This window comes from Chanos chanos, chromosome 4 (assembly GCF_902362185.1).
Source record: "Chanos chanos chromosome 4, fChaCha1.1, whole genome shotgun sequence".
Lineage (NCBI taxonomy): Eukaryota > Metazoa > Chordata > Actinopteri > Gonorynchiformes > Chanidae > Chanos > Chanos chanos.
In genome coordinates, this window is record NC_044498.1 from 28,739,185 (window position 1) to 28,755,554 (window position 16,370).

A 16,370-nucleotide genomic window follows, 5' to 3' on the forward strand; every position below is an offset into this window, starting at 1 on the left:
ACATAAACCCCTTTCTTACATGCAGTTCCAAAAAAGAGCCAAGAGTGAACTGGAGTCAAAATTCCAGAAAAGCTGACTTAGCAATTTTCCATGTGCCAATTACATTCATCCATTGTTATGGTTGATGCAATACGACACTCTAACATGAAGATAAGCAGAGATTTTTCTCGCCTATTACTGTACTCGGATAAAAAATGGGACTGAAGAGAAAATGGCAGGAAGCTGGCAAAAGCCAGTAAGTGATTACCTGCAACAACTATGCATCATTATTTACTCATGGCGGCATGTCATGTTACATAATTTCCAAGAGAAAACAATAGAAACAGCATTATTTTGGCAAATTTCACCATCAAATCTACAAAATTGTTCCTCTTCTTCTTCTGCTCCTTTTTTTTTTATATAAATCTATTACATATGCATAGTTGAGCTAGACATATGCCTTTCACTTGTGATCTGCATTTTCAAAATGACAGCTGAGTTATCTCTAGCTTGGTGACATGGGACGTTTTCCTCCCAGATTATGCCCTACCTTTCTGACTGAATTTCCATTAAAAAAACCCCAAAAACAATAACTTTTATTTTTCGTTATCAGTAGTAGTTTACCAGACACAATGAAAAAAGGCACAGCAAGGGCTAGGTATCACCCAAAAGAGTAAATCAATTTGAATTTTACTCTCACACAGTTACACTGACTCAGCTTGGTTGATAACTGGAGAGAGAATTTCAATAGGTAACTATTAGGGCTGAACGATTTGTGGGAAATATCTAATTGTGATTTTTCTGATAAATACTGCTCTTTACATCTTATTTTTGCTACTTCTGCTGTAGAACACACTACATTCCATTAGGTTCTTCTCTTCTGCACCTGATGGTGTCACCTTCGCTTCCCTCTAGTGCATCGATTATATTCTCCAGCTCTCCTCTCACAATGCACAGGGGAAATTCTATCTTATCAGGTATTTTTACTACTGCCGGTACTAAGGCCTCCTCATCTCTTGCCTCCACAAACATCCTTATCCAGTCTTCATAATATTGTTTTAGGTACGTTATACCATCGTAGGACACAGCTTTAAGATAGCTTTGCATATGCAGTATACCTGCCTGCTGTAAAAGATGCAACATACACAGCAAATAACACCCCTCCATATTCATAACTGTCCATCTATGTGACCCCTCGACTTGTGTTATGGGACTTCCCACACACTGATCTGGTGTGAAAGGCAATGGTTGTATCCAGGGAGTTTTATCTATATTATAACATGTTATATAAGTCTTCTGACTTACTTGCTTAGCTGAGTATTTTAACAACTTGTAAAACATACTTGTTTGCCACCTGGCTGTTCTTAGCTTGCTCATTTCTTTTACTTGTTCGGCTACTTGGTCAGCATGCTCTGGAATCACACCTCGCTTCACCCTATCTGTTCCTACCATGTGCCTGATTTTAACCAATGTTAGGGCTCTCTGGGGTCCTACTAATTGCCACATAATACCACACTGTACCACAGTACACCACACTATACCACGCTGTACCACACTATACCACATAAACGCCTACCACACTACACCACACTGTACCATACTGTACCACATTACACCACACTACACCACACTGCACTGCACCACACTGTACCACACTACACCACACTGTACCACACTGTACCACAATACATCACACTGTACCACACTACACCACACTGTACCACACTGTACCACAATACATCACACTGTACCACACTACACCGGTAGGGTAAACATAATAATTGGGTGGAACTCCCTCCTTAACTTGTCGCCAGTGATCTCGCAACACCAACACCATGTTTGGAATCGTTAGTCAGCTTTATTTTTAATATTAATGAAACGTAAAATACTTCAGGGGTGGGCAAGGCCAAAATAATAAACAAAACACCGCTTACCAAGGGGAGAGGGAACCACCTTATCTATTAAAAAGAAGAAATACAAATAAACTTCCCTGCCTCCCTAACCAACATAAACAGGAGAAGACGTGAGCCAAAATAAAACAGCACCCACCCCCTACCAGTGCTGACTAACATCGAACAGAAAGTATTTTTAACACAACACAGCACGACTATTTACAGGACTCCACATCTTATGTGCAGTAGATTTCAACAAGTTTTTCGTGTGGCGGCAAAGGTTTTTCAGGAGGATGAGCTCTCCTTACCTTGCACAGCAGTCGTCTTTTCAAACCTCCCACGCCCATTGTCCAGCCAATGGTAAACTGCCAGCAATCTGGAAAAGAAATGGGGAGGAGGAGGAGAGAGAGAGAGAGAGAGAGAGAGACACCAAAACCGAAACAACAAATACGTCTTAGGACGCAACACCCCCACCCTTAAATTACAAACCACCGCTTGTAAAACACACCTGCTCACACACGCATCACTCTCCTGCAGCATAAGCGTAGGACAGTACATCTGCGATAACGTTGTCGACCCCCCTCTTGTGCTGAATGTCCAGGTGGAACTCCTGGATGATCAATGACCAGCGTATTAGTCTTTGCTTGCTGTTACACATTCGGGACAAGAAAACAAGGGGGTTGTGATCTGAATATACAACCACTGGCAAGGCACTGCCACCAACATACACTTCAAAGTGCTGCAAAGCAAGCAACAGTGACAAAGCTTCTTTTTGGATCGCACTATACCAGCGCTGACACTTTGTAAACTTCTTAGAGAAGTAGCAGAAAGGATGGTCATAGCCGAAATCGTCCTGTTGCAGCAGTACTGTTCTGGCCCCAGTAGCACTCGCGTCCACCTCTAATTTAAAAGGCTTGGCAAGGTTTGGAGCGGAGAGCACTGGTGTGTTACAGAGGTCTTTTGCGGTGTTGAAAGCATGGGTACAATCAGGATTCCACTCTAACCTACGAGAGGAACTAAGAAGGTCTGTCAAGGGCGAGACAACAGAGGCAAAATTTGGACAATAACCCCTATAATAACCTGCCATGCCCAAAAAGCGGTGTAACTCTCATTTAGATGTTGGGGTTGGAAAATCAACAATGGCATCAACTTTGGCATTAACAGGGCGTACCATCCCCTGTCCGATCTGCTTGCCTAAATAAGTTCCGACAGCTTTTGCGAACTCACACTTTGCAAGATTTAGGGTTAAGTTTGCGTCACACAGACGACCAAACACAGTATGCAGCGACTCAAGATGTTCTTCCCATGTAGCGGAATAAATCACCAGATCGTCTAGGTAAGCCTCACAATTCGCCACCCCAGACAATACCCTCTGCATTAAACGTTGAAAGGTGGCCGGGGCGTTTTGCATACCGAACGCCATAACTTGATATTACATAAAGGCATCTGGTGTTACAAATGCAGAAATGTTGGATGCACACTCTGTCAAGGGCACCTGCCAATGTCCTTTTAGTAGGTCCAACTCTGACACATATTTGGCTGCCCCGACTCGATCAACACAATCCTCGATGCGAGGAAGGGGAAAAGAATCAGCCTATTCACACTATTTACCTTGTGATAATCCGTACAAAACATGAATGAGCCATCCGGTTTCGGAACCAGCAAACAAGGGGAACCCCAGGGACTCTGGCTAGGAATGGCAAGACCATGTTTCAACAAATAATCAACTTCTCCCTTTATAACCTCTATCTTCAGCGGGTTAACACGATAGGGATGCTGTTTTATAGGGAGAGAGTCGCCAACCTCTATATCATGAAATAAAATATCAGTTTGTGAAGGAATGTCATTAAAAAGGCTAGGATAACCATATATCAAACTCGCAACATCACAGCGATGAGGAATAGGGAGATGCTGCAAGTGAGCGTTCAGATCTTTGAGAATCTCTGAATTCTCCAGTCTGCCAGCAGAAACTACACCATCCCCTCTAGCTAGCCCATCTACTTTGGGACAGTAAACATGTGGGGTCACAACCGCCACAGGTACAGAATCTGCTGGTGTACACACGCTTTCAGTTTTACTACTGAATGTTCTATCCACATAAGGTTTCAGCATATTTATATGGCACACCCTAGATTGTCTTTTACGATCGAGAGTGAGGATTACGTAGTCCGTTTCGCTGACCCGATGCTCAACTCTATAGGGTCCAGAACATTTTGCTTGCAGTGCTGAACCAGGGATAGGGAGAAGCACAAGCACCAGATCACCCGGTTGGAAGCTGCGTAACACACTTTTCTTGTCAAAGTGGTACTTCATCTTGGCTTGTGATGCCACGAGGTAAGCTCGAGCGACATCACGAGCTAGATGGAGCCGTTCACGAAAACGACTAACATAGTCCAAAACAGCCACAGCAGGGGTGTTTTCTGACAACAACTGTTCCTGTAAAAGTTTCATTGGGCCACAAGGAGAATGACCAAAAACAAGATCAGCCTGGCTGAAACCTAAAGACTCCTGTACAGTTTCATGTACAGCGAACATGAGGAGAGGAAGCCCCTCTTCCCAGTCTTTGTTAGTATCGACACAGTATGCGCACAGCATCGTTTTGAGCAACTGATGAAAACGCTCTAAAGCACCCTGTGATTCCGGGTGATAAGCGCTGGAAAGTTGATGTTTCAAGCCCAATTCCCTGACCACTTGTGCAAACAGTTTAGAAGTGAAATTCGAACCCTGATCAGACTGAATGACCTTTGGCAGTCCAAAGACAGAGCAGAATTTAATCAGTTCTTTCACCGCTGCTTTCGCTTTCAAGCTGCGCAAAGGAATGGCTTCAGGATAGCGTGTCGCAGCGCACATAATGGCCAGCACAAATTGATGGCCAGCACAAATTGATGGCCAGACTTAGACTTGGGCAGGGGACCCACGCAATCAACAATTATTCGTTCAAAAGGGCTCTCCCATCACCGGAATAGGGCGGAGTGGGGCTGGGGGAATAGTTTGATTTGGTTTGCCCGCAAACTGACATGAGTGGCAAGACTGACAAAACTTTGCAACAGCGGCCTTCAAACCAGGCCAAAAAAAATACTTAAGAACGCGGTGATAAGTTTTATTAATGCCCAAATGGCCAGACAGCGCGTGCTCATGGGCTAGCCTCAGAATTTGCGAACGGTAGCCAGACGGCACAACAATCTGACGAACTGCCATAGACGACAGAGCCGAACCTGAACCTTCATCAACAAACGAGGGCACCAAGCGATGCATCAGCACATTGTTATCCCAAAAATACACCATGCTAGATTTTGAGGCGTCTCCTGCATCTGCAGCGTCAATACAGTGACTCAGTGAGGGGTCTGCTTTTTGAGCAGCAGAGAGCTGCTGTCTGCCAACCCTCTGTGAACCCTCCTCACCCGTGGCCAGCTCACTTTTTGACTCAGGGCACCACTCTGTTTCAACGCCAAGCTTGCACTCAGCAGTGTTAGGGGAGGCCAAAAATGATTCATCAACAATATCCTCGAATTTTCGTGCCTGCGCACACGTCACAATGCAGGCAGAAAACACAGAGGGGAACTCTTTCCCTATGTCAGCCGAATTATTGGGGTCTGGCGCATCAAACAACTACTGGGATGGAGAAAACTTTGCCACCCGCTAGATCATTTCCCAGTATAACACTCACCCCCTAAACTGGTAACTGAGCGCGCACCCCCATTTTCACCCACCCAGAAACCAAATCGGACTTTAAATACACATTATGCAGTAGGACTGCAACACAACTGTTCTCAATGCCATGGAGCAACACACGACCACCAGCAGAGGAACTTGCAGAAAATGGCAGCTCAAGTTGAGCGACTGCGCGGCACCTGTATCCCGCAATATGGACACGGGTTTAGCCCCGGTACCCATAGAGAGAGACACAGAGCCAGTCAACAAGAACGGATCATATACTGTGGGCTTAGGTATAGGTTTCCTCTCTGTGCAAACAGAGTCAGACAATGCATGTATAAACCCAACACCCTTTGGTTTATGTGAGGAACTCTTTTCATTCTTTTGTTCCCAAGCCTTACACTCAGAAATAAAATGAGATGGATCCAAACAATAAAAACACACACGCTTATCGTCTGCACGTTTAGGAGGCTTGCGATAGTCACTTGATTCGCTTTCACGGCGGACACTATTAGAAAAGACTTTCGAGGGCAATTCTTTGTAAGGCGTTTTGGCCATGGAGACCACTCTGTCCTGATGCATGGGAAACACAGTTTTATGCGTCAGGACAAATTCATCTGCCATCATAGCGGCCTCAGCAAGAGTGGCAACTTTCTGTTCATTTAAATGTACAACTATATTTTCGGCAACAGAACTCTTACAATCCTCCAGTAGTATCAATTCTCTTAACTGCTCAAAAGATGTCACTTTACTAACGGCACACCACTTGTCAAAAAGGGCAGCTTTCTCCCTAGTGAACTCAACAAAAGTTGTCTGTCTGGCTGTCTGGCTCGGCACAGGACTAGGTGTAAGACCCGGTGCAAGACCCGGTACCGCTTGTTAACCGCCTCCTCGCCCTCATCCTCCGCTGGCCAGATTTGCAGCTCCACTAATTTAATATATAACTCCTGCTTAATAACTTGCTTTCTGGCACGACACAATACTTTAACTTCGTAGAAGTCTGCAATGTCTAGCAAATCATCTTTACGACATAAGTTAAAAAGCTGAAGATTAGGTGCGAGGTTAAATTCAACCAAATCAAATGCCATGGTTCCTCCCCCACCAATAGAAAACAGTGAGGTGTAGTGTGGTAAAGTGTGGTACAGTGTGGTGTAGTGTGGTGTGGTCTAGTGTGGTGTACTGTGGTACAGTGTGGTGTAGTGTGGTTCAGTGTGGTACAGTGTGGTACAGTGTTGTGCAGTGTGGTACAGTGTGGTATAGTGTGGTACAATTTGGTGTAGTGTTGAACAGTGTGGTGTACTGTAGTACAGTGTGGTGTAGTGTAGTACAGTTTGGTATAGTCTGGTGTAGTGTGGTACAGTGTGGAACAGAGTGGTACAGTTTGGTGTAGCATGGTGCAGTGTGGTAAAGTGTGGTACAGTGTGATGTTGAGTGGTATAGTGTTGTACAGTGTGGTATAGTGTGGTACAGTATGGTGAAATGTGGTACAGTGTAGTGAAATGTGGTACAGGGTGGTACAGTGTGGTGTAGTGTGGTATAGTGTGGTGTAGTGTGGTGCAGTGTGTTAGAAAGTGGTAGAGTGTGGTACAGTGTTGTATCATGTGGCACAGTGTGGTGTAGTGTGGTTTAGTGTGGTACAGTGTAGAACAGTGTAGTACAGTGTGGTGTAGCATGGTGCAGTGTGGTGCAGTGTGGTACAGTCTGATGTTGAGTGGTATAGTGTTGTACAGTGCAGTACAAAGTGGTACAGTGTTGTGATGTGTGGTATAGTGTGGTACAGTGTGGTGTAGTGTGGTACAGTGTGGTATAGTGTGGTACAGTGTGGAACAGAGTGGTACAGTTTGGTGTAGCATGGTGCAGCGTGGTGTAGTGTGGTAAAGTGTGGTACAGTGTGATGTTGAGTGGTATAGTGTTGTACAGTGTGGTATAGTGTGGTACAGTATGGTGAAATGTGGTACAGTGTAGTGAAATGTGGTACAGGGTGGTACAGTGTGGTATAGTGTGGTGCAGTGCGGTAGAAAGTGGTAGAGTGTGGTACAGTGTTGTATCATGTGGCACAGTGTGGTGTAGTGTGGTTTAGTGTGGTACAGTGTAGAACAGTGTAGTACAGTGTGGTGTAGCATGGTGCAGTGTGGTACAGTCTGATGTTGAGTGGTATAGTGTTGTACAGTGTGGTACAGTGTGGTACAGTGTGGTGAAATGTGGTACAGTGTGGTACAGTGTGGTGTAGTGTGGTATAGTGTGGTACAGTGTGGTGAAATGTGATACAGTGTGGTGCAGCGTAATGTAGTGTGGTAAAGTGTGGTACAGTGTGATGTTGAGTGGTATAGTATTGTACAGTGTGGTGTAGTGTGATACAGTGTGGTGAAATGTGGTACAGTGTGGTATAGTGTGGTACAGTGTAGTGAAATGTGGTACAGTGTGATGTAGTGTGGTATAATGTGGTGTTGTGTGTTACAGTGTTGTGCAGTGTGGTACAGTGTGGTGAAATGTGGTACCGTGTGGTACAGTGTGCTACAGTGTGGTACTGTGTGGTGTAGTGTGGTGTTGTGTGGTACAGTGCGGTAGAAAGTGGTAGAGTGTGGTACAGTGTTGTATCATGTGGCACAGTGTGGTGTAGTGTGGTTTAGTGTGGTACAGTGTGGTACAGTGTGGTGTAGTGTGATGCAGCGTAGTGTAGTGAGGTACAGTGTAATGTTCAGTGGTATAGTGTTGTGCATTGTGGTACAGTGTGGTGAAATGTGGTATAGTGTGGTGTAGTGTGGTAGAGTGTTGTAGTGTGGTATAGTGTGGTACAGTGTGGTGTAGTGTGGTACATTGTGGAACAGAGTGGTACAGTTTGGTGTAGCATGGTGCAGCGTGGTGTAGTGTGGTATAGTGTGGTATAGTGTGGCACAGTTTGGTGAAATGTGGTACAGTGTGGTACAGTTTAGCGAAATGTGGTACAGTGTGCTACAGTGTGGTGTAGTGTGGTACAGTGTGGTGTAGTGTGGTACAGTGTGATGTAATGTGGTGAAGTGTGGTGTAGTGTGGTACAGTGTTGTACAATCTGGTGTACTGTGGTACAGTGTGGTGTAGTGTGGTACAGTGTGGTGTAGAGTGGTGTAGTGTGGTATAGTGTGGTTTAGTGTGATACAGTGTGGTGTAGTGTGGTACAGTGTGGTACAGTGTGGTGTAGTGTGGTGTATTGTGGCACAGTGTCATGTAGTGTGGTGCAGTGTGGTACAGTGTGGTACAGTGTGCTATAGTGTGGTGTAGTGTGGTACAGTGTTGTGTAGTCTGGTGTAGTCTCGTACAGTGTCTTGTAATGTGGTATAGTGTTGTATAGTGGGGTGCAGTGTTGTATAGTCTGGTGTAGTGTGGTGTAGTGTGGTACAGTGTGGTACAGTGTCGTGCAGTGTGGTGTAGTGTGGTACAGGGTGGTACAGTGTGGTACAGTGGTACAGTGTAGTGTAGTGTGGTACAGCGTGGTGCAGTGTGGTGTAGTTTGGTATAGTGTGGTACAGTGTGGTGCAGTGTGGTTCAGTGTGGTACAGTGTGGTGTTAAGTGATATAGTGTGGTGTAGTGTGGTATAGTATAGTATAGTATGGTACAGTGTTGTACAGTGTTGTGTAGTTTGGAATAGTGTGGTGCAGTGTGGTTCAGTGTGGTACAGTGTGGTGTTATGTGATATAGTGTGGTGTAGTGTGGTATAGTATAGTATAGTGTGGTATAGTGTGGTGTAGTGTGGTACTGTTTGGTATAGTGTGGTATAGTGTGGTGCAGTGTGGTACAGTGTGGTGTAGTGTGGTGTATTGTGGTATAGTGTGGTGTATTGTGGTACAGTGTCGTGTAGTGTGGTGTCGTGTGGTACAGTGTGCTACAGTGTGGTATAGTGTGGTGTAGTGTGGTACAGTGTTGTGTAGTTTGGAATAGTGTGGTGCAGTGTGGTTCAGTGTGGTACAGTGTGGTGTTATGTGATATAGTGTGGTGTAGTGTGGTATAGTATAGTATAGTGTGGTACAGTGTGGTGTTATGTGTGGTATAGTGTGGTGTAGTGTGGTACTGTGTGGTATAGTGTGGTATAGTGTGGTGCAGTGTTGTATAGTGTGGTGTAGTGTGGTGTATTGTGGTATGGTGTGGTGTATTGTGGTACAGTGTCGTGTAGTGTGGTGTCGTGTGGTACAGTGTGCTACAGTGTGGTATAGTGTGGTGTAGTGTGGTGCAGTGTTGTATAGTCTGGTGCAGTCTGGTACAGTGTGGTGTAGTGTGGTGTAGTGTGGTACAGTGTGGTGTAGTGTGGTGCAGTGTGGTGCAGTGTGGTGTAGTGTGGTGTATTGTGGTATAGTGTGGTGTATTGTGGTACAGTGTCGTGTAGTGTGGTACAGTGTGGTACAGTGTGGTATAGTGTGGTGTAGTGTGGTGTAGTGTTGCATACTCTGGTGCAGTCTGGTACAGTGTGGTGTAGCGTTGTGTAGTGTGGTACAGTGTGGTACAATGTGGTGTAGTGTGGTTAAGTGTGGTACAGTGTGGTGCAGTGTGGTGTAGTGTGGTACAGTGTGGTACAGTGTGTTATATTGTGGTACAATGTGGTGTAGTGTCGTGTAGTGTGGTATAATGTGGTGTAGAGTGGTGTAGTGTTGTACAATGTGGTGTAGAGTGGTGTAGTGCGATACAGTGTGGTACAGTGTGGTAAAACGTGGTATAGTGTTGTGTAGTTTGGAATAGTGTGGTGTAGTGTGGTTCAGTGTGGTACAGTGTGGTGTTATGTGATATAGTGTGGTGTAGTGTGGTGTAGTATAATATAGTGTTGTACACTGTGGTGTAGTGTGGTGTAGTGTGATACAGGGTGGTGTAGTGTGGTGTAGTGTGGTACTGTGTGGTACAGTGTGGTGCAGTGTGGTGCAGTGTGGTGCAGTGTGGTACAGTGTGTTATAGTGTGGTGTAGTGTGGTACAATGTGGTGTAGAGTGGTGTAGTGTGGTACAATGTGGTGTAGAGTGTTGTAGTGCGGTACAGTATGGTACAGTGTGGTAAAGTGTGGTATAGTGTTGTGTAGTTTGGAAAAGTGTGGTGTAGTGTGGTTCAGTGTGGTACAGTGTGGTGTTATGTAATATAGTGTGGTGTAGTGTGGTGTAGTATAATACAGTGTGGTACACTGTGGTGTAGTGTTGTACAGTGTGATATAGTGTGGTGTAGTGTGGTACAGTGTGGTGTAGTGCGGTGTAGTGTGGTACAGGGTGGCGTAGTGTGGTGTAGTGTGGTACTGTGTGGTATAGTCTGGTGCAGTGTGGTGTAGTGTGGTGTAGTGTGGTATAGTGTGGTACAGAGTCGTGCAGTGCGGTGTAGTGTGGTCTAGTGTGGTGCAGTGTGGTACAGTGGTACAGTGTTTTGTAGTGTGGTACAGCGTGGCGCAGTGTGGTATAGTTTGGTACAGTGTGGTACAGTGTGGTAAAGTGTGGTACAGTGTGGTACAGTGCTGTGTAGTTTGGAATAGTGTGGTGCAGTGTGGTTCAGTGTGCTACAGTGTGGTGTTATGTGTGGTATAATGTGGTGTAGTGTGGTGTAGTGTGGTACTGTGTGGTATAGTGTAACAGTCAAATCAAAACATGACATAATCCCTGACTTAATCACAGAGTACAGAGTGGTGTGGTGTAGTGTGGTGTATTGTGGTACAGTGTCGTGTAGTGTGGTGTAGTGTGGTACAGTGTGCTACAGTGTGGTATAGTGTGGTATAGTGTGGTGTAGTGTGGTGCAGTGTTGTATAGTCTGGTGTAGTCTGGTATAGTGTGTTGTAGTGTGGTACAGTGTGGTACAGTGTGGTGCAGTGTGGTGTAGTGTGGTGTATTGTGGTATAGTGTGGTGTATTGTGGTACAGTGTCGTGTAGTGTGGTGTTGTGTGGTACAGTGTGGTACAGTGTGGTATAGTGTGGTGTAGTGTGGTGCAGTGTGGTACAGTGTGGTACAGTGTGTTATAGTGTGGTACAGTGTGGTGTAGTGTCGTGTAGTGTGGTACAATGTGGTGTAGAGTGGTGTAGTGCGGTACAGTATTGTACAGTATGGTAAAGTGTGGTACAGTGTTGTGTAGTTTGGAATAGTGTGGTGTAGTGTGGTTCAGTGTGGTACAGTGTGGTGTTATGTGATATAGTATGGTATAGTGTGGTGCAGTGTGGTGTACTGTGGTGTATTTTGGTATAGTGGGGTGTATTGTGGTACAGTGTCGTGTAGTGTGGTGTAGTGTCGTACAGTGTGCTACAGTGTGGTGTAGTGTGATACAGTGTGGTACAATGTAGTGCAGAGTGGTGTAGTGTGGTACAACACAATGTGGTGTAGTGCGGTACAGGGTGGTACAGTGTGGTGTAGTGTGCTACAGTGTGCTAAAGTGTAGTACAATGTGGTGTATAGTGTCATAGTGTGGTGTAGTGTGGTACAGTGTGGTGCAGTGTGGTGTAGTGTGGTGCAGTGTAGTGTGGTGTGGTGTATTGTGGTATAGTGTGGTGTATTGTGGTACAGTGTCGTGTAGTGTGGTGTAGTGTGGTACAGTGTGCTACAGTGTGGTATAGTTTGGTGTAGTGTGGTGCAGCGTTGTATAATCTGGTGCAGTCTGGTACAGTGTGGTGTAGTGTGGTGTAGTGTGGTACAGTGTGGTACAGTGTGGTGTAGTGTTGTGCAGTGTGGTACAGTGTGGTGCAGTGTGGTGCAGTGTGGTACAGTGTGTTATAGTGTGGTATAGTGTGGTGTAGTGTGGTACAATGTGGTGTAGAGTGGTGTAGTGTGGTACAATGTGGTGTAGAGTGGTGTAGTGCGGTACAGTGTGGTATAGTGTGGTAAAGTGTGGTACAGTGTTGTGTAGTTTGGAATAGTGTGGTGTAGTGAGGTTCAGTGTGGTACAGTGTGGTGCTATGTGATATAGTGTGGTATAGTGTGGTGCAGTGTCGTGTAGTGTGGTGTATTGTGGTATAGTGTGGTGCTATGTGATATAGTGTGGTATAGTGTGGTGCAGTGTGGTGTAGTGTGGTGTATTGTGGTATAGTGTGGTGTAGTGTGGTACAGTGTGGTGTAGTGTGATACAGTATGGTACAAAGTAGTGCAGAGTGGTGTAGTGTGGTACAACACAATGTGGTTTAGAGTGGTGTAGTGTGGTACAGTGTGGTGTAGTGTGGTACAGTGTGCTAAAGTGTGGTAAAATGTGGTGTATAGTGGCATAGTGTGGTGTAGTGTGGTACAGTGTGGTAGAGTGTGGTACAAGTTCAAGTTCAAGTTTCTTTAGAGCCCAATATCACTGTCTACAGTCTCAAAGGGCTTTACAGGCCACAACAGTGAAATCAAAACATGATGGTACCCCCTGACTTAATCACAGAGTACAGAGTGGTGTGGTGCAGTGTGGTGTAGTGCGGTACAGTGTGGTATAGTGTGGTGCAGTGTGGTGCAGTGTGGTGTAGTGTGATGTATTGTGGTATAGTGTGGTGTAGTGTGGTACAGTGTTGTGTAGAGTGGTACAATGTGGTGTAGAGTGGTGTAGTGCAGTACAGTATGGTACAGTATGGTAAAGTGTGGTACAGTGTGTTATAGTGAGGTACAGTGTGGTGTAGTGTCGTGTAGTGTGGTACAATGTGGTGTAGTGTGGTACAATGTGGTGTAGAGTGGTGTAGTGCGGTACAGTATGGTACAGTATGGTAAAGTGTGGTACAGTGTTGTGTAGTTTGGAATAGTGTGGTGTAGTGTGGTGCAGTGTGGTACAGTGTGGTGCTATGTGATATAGTGTGGTATAGTGTGGTGCAGTGTGGTGTAGTGTGGTGTATTGTGGTATAGTGTGGTGTATTGTGGTACAGTGTCGTGTAGTGTGGTGTAGTGTGGTACAGTGTGCTACAGTGTGGTATAGTGTGGTGTAGTGTGATACAGTGTTGTACAATGTAGTGCAGAGTGGTGTAGTGTGGTACAACACAATGTGGTGTAGAGTGGTGTAGTGCGGTACAGGGTGGTACAGTGTGGTGTAGTGTGGTACAGTGTGCTAAAGTGTAGTACAATGTGGTGTATAGTGTCATAGTGTGGTGTAGTGTGGTACAGTGTGGTGCAGTGTGGTGTAGTGTGGTGCAGTGTAGTGTGGTGTGGTGTATTGTGGTATAGTGTGGTGTATTGTGGTACAGTGTCGTGTAGTGTGGTGTAGTGTAGTACAGTGTGGTACAGTGTGCTACAGTGTGGTATAGTTTGGTGTAGTGTGGTGCAGTGTTGTATAGTCTGGTGCAGTCTGGTACAGTGTGGTGTAGTGTGGTGTAGTGTGGTACAGTGTGGTACAGCATGGTGTAGTTTGGTGCAGTGTGGTACAGTGTGGTGCAGTGTGGTGCAGTGTGGTATAGTGTGTTATAGTGTGGTATAGTGTGGTGTAGTGTGGTGTAGTGTGGTACAATGTGGTGTAGAGTGGTGTAGTGTGGTACAATGTGGTGTAGAGTGGTGTAGTGCGGTACAGTGTGGTACAGTGTGGTAAAGTGTGGTACAGTGTTGTGTAGTTTAGAATAGTGTGGTGTAGTGTGGTACAGTGTGGTGTTATGTGATATAGTGTGGTATAGTGTGGTGCAGTGTGGTGTAGTGTGGTGTATTGTGGTATAGTGTGGTGTAGTGTGGTACAGTGTGCTACAGTGTGGTATAGTGTGGTGCAGTGTGGTACATTGTGCTACAGTGCGGTATAGTGTGGTGTAGTGTGGTACAGTGTGGTGTAGTGTGATACAGTGTGGTACAATGTAGTGCAGAGTGGTGTAGTGTGGTACAACACAATGTGGTTTAGAGTGGTGTAGTGCGGTACAGTGTGGTACAGTGTGGTGTAGTGTGGTACAGTGTGCTAAAGTGTGGTAAAATGTGGTGTATAGTGGCATAGTGTGGTGTAGTGTGGTACAGTGTGGTAGAGTGTTGTACAAGTTCAAGTTCAAGTTTCTTTAGAGCCCATTATCAATGTCTACAGTCTCAAAGGGCTTTACAGGCCACAAAAGTGAAATCAAAACATGATGGCACCCCCTGACTTAATCACAGAGTACAGAGTGGTGTGGTGCAGTGTGGTGTAGTGCGGTACAGTGTGGTATAGTGTGGTGTAGTGTGGTGCAGTGTGGTGTAGTGTGATGTATTGTGGTATAGTGTGGTGTAGTGTGGTACAGTGTGGTACAGTGTGGTGTAGTGTGGTGCAGTGTGGTACAGTGTGGTGCAGTGCAGTACAGTGTGGTGTAGTGTGGTACAGTGTGTTGTGGTGTGGTGTAGTGTGTTGTAGTGTGGTGAAGTGTGGTACAGTGTGGCAATTAGTAGGACCCCGCAGGGGTGGTCTTTCGTAGTAGTCTTCTTTAAGAAGAAGAGGAGAGGAGAGGACCAGTGCTTGTAGAAGATGTTACTGCAGCTGGGTCTTGATGTTACTGACTAGAGGAAACAATTTCTCGTGCAAAGATACACCCATGCTCCACAAGGCCTTTGACCTTGTCTGCCACTGATAACAAGCACCTCAAACTCACACCAGAGACTGGAGCGAGTGCTTAACCCTCCAGTGTATGTCAGTTTGTGTAAGTTACTATTTGGTTCTGTGAATGGGAGGATGTGTAGATGTATGGGTATTTGCATATGGGGATGCATACATGTCGTATGTACATGTAGGTATGCAAACGTGTGTGTGATGATATGTGTGTGTCTCTTCTGACCCTACTACCACAGAAAACATTCTATTAGGCCCTACGATATAAAAAGAAATTAATTTATAGATTTATGTCACATCCAGTGTTAGGAACAAGGGGAACGAATATTCTAAAGAGATCATAAATGATGGTACTAGTAACTATGTTTTAATAAAAGCAATATTATAGCAAGATAAAACCGCTCTGAATTCGCTAACCTTGAGGCGTGTCTTTGTGCTATTAAGGGTTGGATGTCTTCAAATTTCCTGGTGCTTAACACAGGCAAGACTGAATTGCTGGTAATTGGTCCCCCTTCGCATAAGCATCTTTTTAGTGGTCTTACCCTAAATTTTGACTATATCATCTCTCAAAACTCTTCAGCTAATAACCTTGGTGTGATTTTTGACTGTAGTTTCTCGCTAGTCACTCATATCAAAAACAACCAAAACTTCCTTTTATCACCTCTGTAATATTTCTAAAATTGGGCTCTTCCTAAGTATGGCTGATGCAGAAACCATTGTTCATGCATTCATCACGTCTCACCTCCATTACTGCAATGTTATTGTTGGGCATCAATGTTTTTAAAAGTGTTGAAAATAATAAACAGGCACGACGATGACTTAAGGTAGCTTTTTTGTCTTTATTGAGTAAAAGGTAGCGTATACAGCAAAAGCAGAGAGGTGGTCAGCAGAGGCATCCAGACGGAGTCTTGATGGTGGAAGACTAACAACAAGGTCTCACACACACACAGATATACCCGTGCAGCCAAGGGCCTTTGGCCTTGACGCCCATAGATAATGAGAGCGCTCTAAAACAGTGGGGCAGGTGTGTGAGAGCTTGGTTGATCAACCAGTGTTTGAGTGAGAGAAGTGTAACACAAGATGAAAAGTATGTCCACACATTCCATTCACATTCACTTAACAAAATATATACCTGTGATCGTATTTTACCACTACACCTCACTAAGAGACCAAAGAGGTCTGGTGACGGTCAAAGTATTCAGCTAGGCCCCACATTCTGTACTCTGGCTTGCCTACTTCTAACACCAAAAGTCTTCAGCTGGTCCAGAATGCTGCTGCTAGAATTCTGACCAGAGCAAGGAAGTTTGATCACAGTACACCTGTCCTGGCTTCCCTTCATTGGCTCCCAATTCATGCAAGGGCAGATTTTAGGGTCCTCTTATAAACATATAAAATTTTACGTGGGCTTGCGCCTTCCT